Here is a 12,293-nt window from a genome sequence, read left to right on the forward strand (position 1 = left end):
TGATTAGCTAATTAATTACTTAAAACCAGAAAAACATGATCAGTTTGCGCAAGGAAACTACTTGTTCTGTTAGAACTACAAGTGAAAAGAGTAAACTGTAAACTAGAGGGAATTTGGCATGCTGCAATTTAATTTACATTGTGCAAACTGAATAGAGTAATAAACTGCAGAGGATAGGGAATTTATTAATGTAACTACCACTAATTCAGATAAAACCACCAAACAAACAAAGTATCCTTTTTTCTTAGCAGAATTAATTTCTAAAGATGATGCAAGACCTGGTAATTTGATAACATCTGCCTCTACACTAACCTTCGGTCTAGGCAACTAGCACCCCCACAATGTTTGTAGCGGCTGATATAGCGACCACAATAGCGGTAGCGGCCCCTTACCACTACAGCTATGACGTAACGGCTTGGATATAGCGGTTTGGAACTTAGCACCCGCTATTTGACGCATCAAGCTACTATAGCGGCCAAGTCTAGAACAAAACTAGTTCATTCTTAATTTAAGGTATATTTGGTCGATAATCAACTCTTCGAATAGAATTAAATATATATTTATACTATTTCAGTTATATGTTTATTAGTCTATCATTTTATTTGTATTTAGTTGATTTGTTAATGCATAAGAAAGTCATTTTTTAAGGTATACATATAACTCAATTATATGAGTGTTAGGGTTTAGGCTTCTGAGGTTGTAGTTGTGGCGAGTGGGCAGACGAGGCTTGAGGTGAGGACGACGAACAGGCGGCGCCATGCTCGGCGCCGTCGCTGTGAGGGATTCGCGAGAGAGGAAGAAGAACGTGGTTGCCCAGGGGGCCAATGGGAGATATAATCTCAATCCCTGGCTAACCTTTGTTGATCCATAGAGTTTGATACATATAGGACTCAACTTAACCAACTATCCCTATCTTTTAGGACTCTGTAATCTCAACTAACCAAACTCTAATCCAAACCAACCCAAACCCCCTGGTGACCACGCCCAGCTTGGCACACGGTTGAGCCTAGCCACTACGACGTCTATAGACTCTGCCGAACATAACATCACTCCCCCCTCGGCAAACAGCTTGTCCTCAAGCTGAAAGGTGGGAAATTCGGTGCGGAAATCCTCGAGCGGTTCCCATGTTGCATCCGCTGGCGGAAGACCTGCCCACTTGATGAGTACATGCCAGACCCCGCGACACAGCTGTGCACGCAAGGCTTGATCCGGTTGGAGCAGGCGACGTCCCTGGTGAAGCGGAGGCAGAGCTGGCGGTGTAGACGGTGGAGGACCTCGGAACGGCTTCAACACCCCGACGTGGAATACATCGTGAATCCTGGCTCCGGCTGGCAGCGACAAGCGGTACGCCACCTCGCCGATGCGTTCGACGATCTGGTATGGCCCGGCGAACCGAGGGCTGAGCTTCCCGCGACGCCCAGGCAGCAGCGATTGTGTAGGACGATGAAGGATGCGGAGCCAAACCCAGTCACCCACCTGAAACTCCAAAGCACGATGAGTGCGATCATAGTGGCGCTTGGCATACTCTTGAGCCTGGAGCAGCCTGGCGCGCACATCAGCGAGGAAGTCATCTCGGTTCTGCAGGAGGGCGTCAATAGCATCTGTGCGGGAAGAACTTGCAGTATAAGACAACAAGGCCGGTGGTGGTCGACCATACACAACCTGGAACGGCGATGTGCGGAGGGCTGAATGATAGGACGTGTTGTAGCAATACTCCGCCCAAGGAAGCCACTCAAGCCATGCGCGCGGTCGGTCCCCTGTGATGCACCGGAGGTACATAGCTATAGTCTTGTTCACCGCCTCTGACTGACCGTCCGTCTACGGATGAAATGCTGTACTGAGTCGGAGCGTGACACCGGCAAGCTTGAAGAGATCTCGCCAAATGTGGCCTGTGAACACCGGGTCCCGATCACTGACAATTGAATTGGGAAATCCATGGAGACGAACGATGCCCTCAAAGAACGCCTTGGCCACTGACATAGCTGTGTACGGATGGCTGAGGGGTATAAAATGAGCATGCTTCAAAAATCTATCCACCACAGTCAGGATGACACTCTTTCCATGCACCCGCGGAAGGCCCTCAATGAAGTCAAGAGCTATGTCTGCCCACACCTGCGAAGGTACATCCAGGGGTTGCAAGAGGCCGGCTGGTCGGAGGGAGTCCACCTTGTTCTGTTGACATACGGCGCAAGAGTTGACAAAATCATGGACCAGCCCACTGTCATGGTCGATGAAGAACTCAGAACGGAGGCCAGCTTCGTAAAGAACCGTGCGCTACCAAGTTCGTTGAGCAGCTCCTCCACAACTGGGATGGGGAACTTGTCCTTAACCGTGCGCTCGTTCAGAGCCCAGTAGTCAACACAGAAGCGCCAGGACGCATCCGGCTTCTTGACCAACAACACCGGAGCCGAGAACGCCAAAGTCGACGGCCGGATAAGCCCCTGATCTAGCATGGCAGCACACTCGGCCTCGAGTCGTCCTTCTGAAGCTGCGGATATCTGTACGGCCGGACTGCTACGGGTGCTGTGTTTGGCAACAAGTGGATGCGGTGATCACAACGCCGAGCCAGCGGCAGTCCCTTCGGCTCCACAAAGAGGTCGTCGAACTCCTGCAGTAGGTTCTGTAATAGGGCCGGCCCGTCCGGCTGTACAGCATGGAGCCACGTCGACTGAACGTCATACCGTGTGGAGCCGATCCCCCTCCAGAAGACACGATGACCTGCCCTTGTGAAAGCCAGGCATAGGTCGTCGAAATCCCACAAGATTGGCCCCAATGTGCGAAGGAACTTGATGCCGAGGACCATGTCGTAGCCATCCAGCGGAATAGAATAGCAGTCCACCGTGAACTCATCTGCAATCCTGATGGCGACGTCTGTGGCGAGGCCGCTGCATACGATGCGGTCTCTGTTCGTGACGAGCACGCCCGCACCTGGGCATGGCTAGAAGTGGAGGCCAATGCGGCGACTGATGTCCGCGCGCACGAAGTTATGCGTAGACCCGGAATCCAGGAGAGCGACAAATTGTGTATTCCTGACCTGAACGTAGAGCTGCATCGTTGTTGCTGTTCGAATGCCGGTGATGGCATTAAGCGAGATCCGCGGGGCATCGGGGTCAATCGGGGATAGTTCTGCTGCTGCTGTTGTGGATTGTACAGACTCCTCACTGTCCTCCGGCTCCTCCATAATGTAATCCGAGGCCTCCAAATAGAACAGGCGGGCACACTTGTGACCACGGACATACTGCTCATCGCAATTGTAACAGAGGCCTTGCTTGCGGTGCTCCGCCATCTCCTCCAGCGATAACTTCTTGAAGAGCCGCAGAGATGGCCCTGGGGTGGCCGGTACCACGGCTGATGCTGAGGGCGACGCCGTGGCGGCGGTCAAGGCACGGCGCCCAGGGCGCGCCGGTGGTGCCATTAGAGCCAGCTGTTGTGGGCCGTTTCGGAGTTCATACGCGCGCGCTAAGCGCATCGCCTGTTGCAAGTCGCGCGGATCGTGGAGCTCGACATCCACACGAATGTGATCAGGAAGGCCGCCGGTGAAGAGTTGTGCTTGCTGGTCCGGTGAGAGGCGGCCTGCATGCGCCAGTCTGGCCTGGAACGTGTCCAGATAAGCTTCGACATTGGACGAGAACGGCAGCCGTGCCAAGTCGGCGAGATGGTTGGCACTGAGGGGAGGCCCGAACCGCTGCTGACAAAGCCTTCTGAAATCATCCCATGTCGGCCGCCCGACGTCCTGCTCGAGGATGGTGTACCACATCTGGGCCTTGCCGGTCATGTGGAAGGACGCGAGCCACACCCAATCGACCTCCCGGGTCTGCTGTCCTCGAAAGAATTGCTCGCACTTGAGCAACCATCCCAACGGATCGCCCGCCCCATCATAGCACGGAAACGTAAGCTTGTGGTAGCGCGGCACCGCTGATTGTTCAGGCTCTGAAGGCCGGTGATGCAATGATGTTGGCGACTGTAGCAGGGCAGACGTATGATGGGCATGTGATCCAGAACCTTGCATGATCTGTGACAGCGGAGGTACTGGCGACGGGGACGGCGGGAAGGAGATCTCTGTGATTGGCACGCCTTGTGACGTTGGCGGCGCCGACAAACCCGTAGGACTGGCACTGGCCGCCATCGGTGTTGTCAGCGTGATCTGAGGAGCCGGTGAGGAGAACGGCAGCTCCCGCACCGGTCTCGACATTGGCGGTGGAGGGAGACCACCATAGCCCAGCAGCCCGTACTAGAACGTCGAGGAGGAGGGCCGGCTTTCAATCGCGTACACGCGCAGCGACAACTCCGCGATCTGGCGATGCAACGCGCCCATGGCCGCTGTCATCCCGTTGAACGCCTGGGCAAGGTCTGCCGGGGAAAAAGTCGGCTGTAGCATGGGCACCGTCGCCGAGACAATGGGCGCTGTCGTGGTGATTATGGCGGCGGAGCTGACGTACACGGTGACTGATGGGGTGGCGGTGGAGGTGGGGGCGGTATGGAAGCGGAAGCCGCAGGAGCAGACATGGCTGATACCAGGTTGTTAGGGCTTAGGCTTCTAAGGTTGTAGTTGTGGCGGGTGGGCAGACGAGGCTTGAGGCGAGGACGACGAACAGGCGGCGCCGTGCTCGGCGCTGTCGCTGTGAGGGATTCGCGAGAGAGGAAGAAGAACGTGGTTGCCCAGGGGGGGCAATGGGAGATATAATTTCAATCCCTGGCTAACCTTTATTGATCCATAGAGTTTGATACATATAGGACTCAACTTAACCAACTATCCCTATCTTTTAGGACTATGTAATCTCAACTAACCAAACTCTAATCCAAACCAACACAAACCCCCTTGGTGACCACGCCCAGCTTGGCACACGGTTGAGCCTAGCCACTACGACGTCTATAGACTCTACCGAACATAACAATGAGATTATGGAACAATGTTATTGGAACTTAGCGTCCACTATAGCGCCCGCTATCTGCAACCCACGATGTAGAAGTCAATCCGCTATAGACCCGCCATCCGCTATTTATTACCTTGTTGCCAAATGCATCTTCAGCCGAGGAGGGATGCCCTCCCACACGTGAGTCTCATTCCATGGATGACCGGGATTGCTCTCCATTCCACGCCTAACCATAGGTTGCCAATCGAAGCCTAAAAGGGAATTGTGATCTATAAACTATTTTAGAATCTTGTCTGATGTTGTTGCAAGATGAGTTTTTTTTTTGGTATTTTATACACTTTCATAGGTTGCCAAACGAAGCCTAAAAGGGATTTGTGATCTGTAAACTATTTTACAATTTTGTTTGATGTTGTTGCAAGATGAGTTTTTTTTTGGTATTTTATACACTTTTGGATTGTTAATTTGAGCAGTTGTTCTTTCATCATGTACCAGGGATGGGGATCCCCGTTGGGTATGTATTCCCCGCAGGGAACGAGGATGGGAAGAAAATGTCCCCCATGAGTCTTAGCGGGGGCGGGGAATCGAAAATTTTCACTCCGAGCGGACGGGGATGGGGAGGCTGTACCCGTTGCCATCTCTACTCAAGGCGGCTAAGCTGAATACAGAGAGAATTTCGGATCAAAGGAGAAACTGTGAAAGGGAGTATTGCAAATTACCATAGTTGGCGAGAGGCAACAAGAAACTCGGTACAACTTCAACCTTGAATGGTGGGTGCCTTGCGTTCAGTCTTTGCCTACTCAAAACACTTCGAAAACAAAAAATGCAGGTACCCATGGGAACTGCTTGATGATGCTGGACATAACAAGAGCAGTAGGGACCAGGGAAGCCTGATTGATAGTACAAAATAGGACAACAAACCACCTTTATTCTCAGTTTCAGCACAATCTTTTTCTAATGTACTGTCAGGTTCCTTCAACAAGATCCCTGTAGTAACAACTCTTCAAAAAATGTTGGCATTATATCGTCTCCCCAATTGCCACTATTGTTTCCTAAAGCCAAAGAGGTGTATTCGTCCACTGAGTTAGCACTTAGCACAACGAATTCAGTTATGATATAGTTCACTCGAACAAGAAAAGTTTAAATCCATGAACACCATTTCAAAAAATAAACGAATTTAAACATACATTGCAGTTAATCAACCAGACAACGGTGATACACAAAAGGGGCAGACCCAGTGCCGGAGACTCCCACATGAGTGGGGTCTTGGGAAAGAAAAAACCGAGACAAGCCTTCCCCCGCAAAATCTGCGGAGAGGCTACTTCGAACCCGCGACCTGGTGACTCAATGAGACAACTCTCACCACTGCACCAGGCCTGGCCTTCAGACATGGTGATACACAACAAAATGGAAATTAAACTATATGTTTGCATTCCCACAAATGCACTTCCACGATTGCTCTTGGTACTGCATGTTCCAAATGGAATCAGGCTAGTAAGCTAGTTACTAAAACTGAAATTAATAGCATTGAATAAATTCTGCATATAAAAGGTGGAGAATACAAGAAACCATTCCCTCTTAATAGGCATGGCTACATAATAAATCTCATATTAAAATATAAGGTCAGCTGAATTCAAAGGCAATCAGTGCTCCTCTGTCACAACACTTCAAATGGTGTTTCAAAACTCACTGTTCGGTATTAGCTTATCTTAATCCTTAAGAATCCGAATTTCAAGAAAATTCTACTTCAATCTTTAACAGCTATTCACGTGCCTGAACCTTGATTGTTTCTGCTGGGTTTCAACTCTAGCCTACCCCAACTTGTTTGGGACGTAAAGGCTTTGTTGTTGTTGTTGTTGTTCAGCCAGCTGACCAAAAAATGTTGATCCTACAGATTTCATCATGCCAGTCAATGGTTAATTAGCGAAAGCCATCAGTAAGTGGTTTCTTCAATGAGATTCCCTGAAGTAACCACACTTTCAAATGCCAGCCATATCCATAATTGGCCATTGCTGTTTGTTAAAGCCAAAACGCTAGCATGCCTCACTGTTTGCAAAACAACCAGACAATGGTATCACCACCAGACCCATATAGATCCATCAATATCATTTCAAATAGCTAAGAAATTTGACCAAGATCTGCGGTTAGCAACAAAAAAAAATGCAGGTACATCATAATAAAACCACACATTGCATTGCCACAAATATAATAACAAGTTGCTCCAAGTGCACTCAGAATAGTTACTAAATTAGGAATTATACAGCACCAAACAAGTGGAATAACAAAGGCAGATAAACAAGAAAACATAAAGACTCTTAACAGGTAGTCTACTTTCCAATTCATTACATCCAGAATTACTAGTAACATCTAAGACTTGTACCCATCCAACATAATAAATAGAAGATAGGATATATTGAAAGCATGGTTCAAAGGCACGAAGGCCTCATCTGCCATGCTGCTAAAACCAATGCTTGAAATTTCAATCTTCTTGTCAAGAAGCTTCAGAAGCACATGTCTGCGAAGATGATGCATGCATCACTGATATTGCCTGATGTAGCCAGCTAATTGACCAAAGCATTGATAGCAGCTCATATAAATTGTGGATGGCAGATTGACACAAACATATTTCCATCTCAACAGCACCGAAACCCTCTTGAATCACCAAACAAAGCTAATCGCAACAACAAGTGGTTCCTCCATCATGAAACTCCCTAAAATAATTTAGTTTACCAGCTCCTTCTGAAGAAATCAATGCCAAATTTGGACCTTGTATTGAATGTCGTGAGCATTTCTAGCTGAGACTAGATGATGGTAATGCCCCTGAGTACAACGGAACATATGGGAAAAATTTACGATGCACATCTTCTGTTGGTAGAAACTCAAAATAGGGCACTTCTAGAGTACAGATAACATGCAAAAATTTACGATGCACATCTTCTGTTGGTAGAAACTCAAAATAGGGCACTTCTAGAGTACAGATAACATGCACATCCCTGTGTTTCATATCATAGGCCACCAGTCTTTTCTTTAACCAATCATAGAAGAAGATCAAATCGCTGTCTGGATGAAACGCAGCTGTGTAGTAGTCCCATACCCTTCCTGGCATTCTTGGTCCAAATAGATCTGGCTTGTTGATGCTTTGTTTAAAGATCCAAATCCACTCCCCACTGTCATGATCCTCAAGAACATAGATTGACATGGCATCACTTGAGTCGAGATTGCTATCAACATAAAGTAAGTGGCCCTGAGAATGACAGACAGAAGAACCAGAGCCACCACCATTTTCCCTCACTCGGGAGATCCTCCATGTCTGGCCCTCTGTGTTCACCGACACGACAGAATTGCGTATCATGCAGAAATGCAGGAAGCCTTTGAAATAGGTCATTTGGCCAGTGTATTGGACATATTCTATGTCACGGTCAAATGGGGCTTCTCTGAGAACCCATCTTCCCGTTTGGGACGAGTATATCTCCACTGCCCAGACGATGAATTCGTAATGATCCAACTGCTGCACCAGCTGAAACACATGGAAATGCGGGGAGATGGACGGATCGAAGCCTAGTGCTGGTGTCTATGGGTAGACTGACACCGTCATAATAGTCAATAAGACCTGGGGCGCGGCTTGGTTGGGGTAAGGTAACCCACTCCCCGGTGGCTGGATTGCACACGATGTAGAAGGGTGGTGGTGAATGTCGTTGCCAATATTCCTCGCTCCGCAAGAGGAGCAGCCCGTTGCAAGAGTCCAGCAGCTCACAGGTGGGGGGCAGGAAGGAGAGAGTCATATCAACCCCGGGAGGCGGAGGCAAAACCGAAGACATAGACAAGCCGATGAAGTCCCAGGTCGGGCGGCTGCCGTAGGGACGGGAGAAGAAGAGGCCCGACAGCGTCTGCGCGAACCTGCGGCGGTTGGCCGGATCGGAGATGAAGGCGCGCCAGGCCCGCGAGACGCACTCGCAGAGGCAGAGCGACTTGGCCGGCAGCCGCGCGAGGATCTCGACGATGAGCTCGTCCGGGACCGGGAGGACGGCCGAAGCCGCTGCGGCCCGGCGGCTTCCTCCCTCCATCTCGACGGAAGAGGTGCAGCGGAACCTGCGATTCATGCGGCGGCGCCTGGTTAGTGATTATTTATCGCTGGGATTTGGGGGCATTGGAGAGTTTGAGAGTCGATTGCTTGCTCACCTCTTGTGCTGTCGGGAAGGATAATAGCCCCGCCGCGGCGGACTCCTCGCTGTGGATCCCAATCAACCGTCGCCGGAGAAGATGACGGATGGGAGGGCCGGGGAGGAACACTGGAGCCGGCGACCGAGCGAGCCCGGGCGGTGAGGCGTGTTCGTGTATCAGGCGTCCACTGAATGGTGTGGCCACCGTTTTGTTGGTCCACCTGTCAGATCTCTCTCCCTCTGTGTCTCTCCATGGGTCCATGTCTGCGAGAGCATCGTCTTCGGCCACCCCAAAATATAAGACATTCTCTACGTTTAAGCAGGGCTACTAGTAAAGAGTTCAATATCTATTTTTAGTATAATAAGATCTAAAAGAGAACTATTTCTATAAATAGGTTTTTAAAAGAGAGTGGATACTTAAATTTAGATTATATCTCTCCTGACATCTAAAATAGATTTTCTATATAAATACTCTGTTAGAGGTTATATAGGTTATATGTATTGTTTTAAAGACTTATTTTAGATTTAGATCTCCCAATGAATCTCCGATTGGAGACAGCCTAAGAGCAAGTATAATAGCAGGTTGTAAGCCGACTAAATGCTGAGGTAGAGGAGAGAGGGGAGGAGAGAGATGAGAAGCGGACTGTAAGCTTACAGCCGGTTTGGGCACAAGAATCAAGAAAGTCTGTGAGAGAGACAAGTAGGCCATGTATTAACTGTAAAGAGCTAACTACTATATAAGTGGGCTAAGAGAAGACTGCAAGGAACTTATAGTCAATAAACCGACTGTATTATTAGCCTTGCTCTAAAGCTAGTGTCTGGTTTGGGTCTATCTACCTGGCTGCCGGCAGGTGACACTCGAGTGATAGAAACCCACCTGGCACTCGATTGGAAAGAAAAGATAGAATCGAGGCACTCGATTGGAAAGAAAAGATAGAATCGAGTGATTCTTTTGGTAGCAACACACGACTTCATGACCGGTGGATCCAAATCAAATGAACCAAAAAAAATTATCCAAGTAATACAAAAATATAACACAAACCAATCAAAAAAAATAGCCAGATTATTTCTATAAAAACCAATTGGAAATTTTCAAAGAGAAACCAAATAAAACATACAGAAAATAAAAAAACCAAAAAAATATCCAAATAATCCAAAAATTTTAAACAAACAAAAAAATAACTAGATTATTTCTATGAAAGCCAAATTAAAAAAAATTCAAAGGAGAAGCAAATAAAACATATAGAAAATAAAATAAAATAAAAACAAAAAAGATCATATAACGGTTCAAATAATTCTGATCATTCTTATTTACAAATAATCATTTTACACCAATTAAACATAGAATTTATGTTTAAATACAAATAGTAAAATATGGTCTAATAAGTTGTAATTTGCTATACTGAACAATTGATTATAGGGGCGAGATGATTGACAGGACGGGTCACATGCATCTGCATGCACCTGACCACCTACGTACAGCACAAACACAGCCACACAGCCCCCTGGTCCCGACAACAGGCGCACACCATCTCACTTGCACCACACCACCCTGGTCCCCACAGCAGGCCATCGCCTCCGATCGGATGCTACATCTGACGGCACACAAATCGAGTGACACAACGTCGAGAAATTGTTCGAGCGAGAAATAGATTTAGCGCTGGGTTTATGTTCCTGTTGAGTCTCACGTGTTGAAACTCTCATGAATTAGGTTTCATAAATACAATTTTTAAATAAACAAATTTTATCTTTATGAAACGTGTTTCATCACATGAAATTTTTATTTTTGATCGAACCGGAAGGGGAGTTCCCTACCTATATTTTCCCCTTTTTCAATTAAATAAAAGAATGGTATGTACAAGACGAAAAAGATACAAGGCATCTAGGCCCAAAAAAGAAGAAGCAAGTACGTCATGTATGGCTATCTCTCCACAATTTGAGTTGGTTTCGTATCCTAGGCTTGGCTTTGATACACACATAGCCAAGTTCAGCCTTGAAATACCTCTTCCATGCAGGTTCATTGTCAAATATAACTCAATTTCTGACTAGTCAGATGCTCTAAACAGGCAGTAATGAAGATCTCTCTGAAGATACTACTCCCAAAAACCTCTCCGGCTTCTATGACCATATCTAGTGGCTGAGAGTTCAGGTTCCAGGTGATAGAGATTGAGTTCCAGTTCCAGCAAGCTTGACTGAATTGGCATTCAAAAAAGAGATGGAAGCATATTTCTTCTTGATCAGTGGTACATAGGACACAACTGTAGTCTTCTAGAGATCTATTTTTTCTCCTCAGCAGATTTCTAGTGTTCAGCCTGTCTCTAAGTAGCAACCAGAAGAAGAATTTGTGCTTGCCTAAGTTGCTAGAAACCCAATCATATCTCTTCGTTTAAACTATGCAATGTCAGTTTATTTAATATTCATGAAACTCACGTTAAGACTAGCCTTAAGGTAGGTATGAAAATGGATGCATGGATATCCGAATTACTCAAATCGTATTCACTAAAACTTATAATATAGATACTTGTATTTGTATTCGTTTTTAATATAGATGCTAAATGGATGTATCTGAATTTCCTTTGTGTTGCTTTTCTCTATCCAATTCTAATCCGTATTCGAAAATATCCGACAACATCTATATCCGTGAAGATATGCTACTAAGTGGAACTATCTAAAAACTATTCCTAAACTAATGACTGATAATATTGATTTTGTAGTCAAAGTAATATGTACCATTCAAATTATTTAATGTAATGACTAGTAATATTAATTATATATAAATTAAACTTTAATTATTTTTTATATAACTAGTTATTATATTAATTTAATATGAGTGATTATGCTAATTTTAGTAAATATGACCAATGATATATAATATGTAACATTACAGCTATTTGGAAATAATGACTAATAATATTAATTCATTAATAAAGATATATAAAAAATAATTATTTTTATGACTAATGATATTAATTTAATCTGGCTAATTATGTTAACTTCAGTTGTTATGACAAACGATATATAATGTAGTTTTAAATAGTTAGCAGTCAACCTTAAAACGTCGAAAGTATTTAACGGTTGTGTCCACGGGTAACTAGTAACCCATGTTTTATCTTAAATACTAGTAATGACACATATTAATATAACTATTGATTCATAATTCATATAGTTAATATGATTGTTGATATATAGTTAACATTATAATTAGTATGATAGAATTAGTATACTTATTATATTTCGATATCTCATTAATTTGTTTCCTAAA

The 12,293-nt window shown here is 46.0% G+C and overlaps 1 pseudogene; it reads right to left on the reverse strand.

The window, feature by feature from the left end:
• Positions 1 to 7,052: 7,052 nt before the first annotated feature.
• Positions 7,053 to 9,303, reverse strand: LOC136505223 (F-box protein At5g49610-like; annotated as a pseudogene).
• Positions 9,304 to 12,293: the final 2,990 nt, after the last annotated feature.

The sequence above is a fragment of the Miscanthus floridulus genome, chromosome 14, assembly GCF_019320115.1.
Source record: "Miscanthus floridulus cultivar M001 chromosome 14, ASM1932011v1, whole genome shotgun sequence".
NCBI classification, from domain to species: domain Eukaryota; kingdom Viridiplantae; phylum Streptophyta; class Magnoliopsida; order Poales; family Poaceae; genus Miscanthus; species Miscanthus floridulus.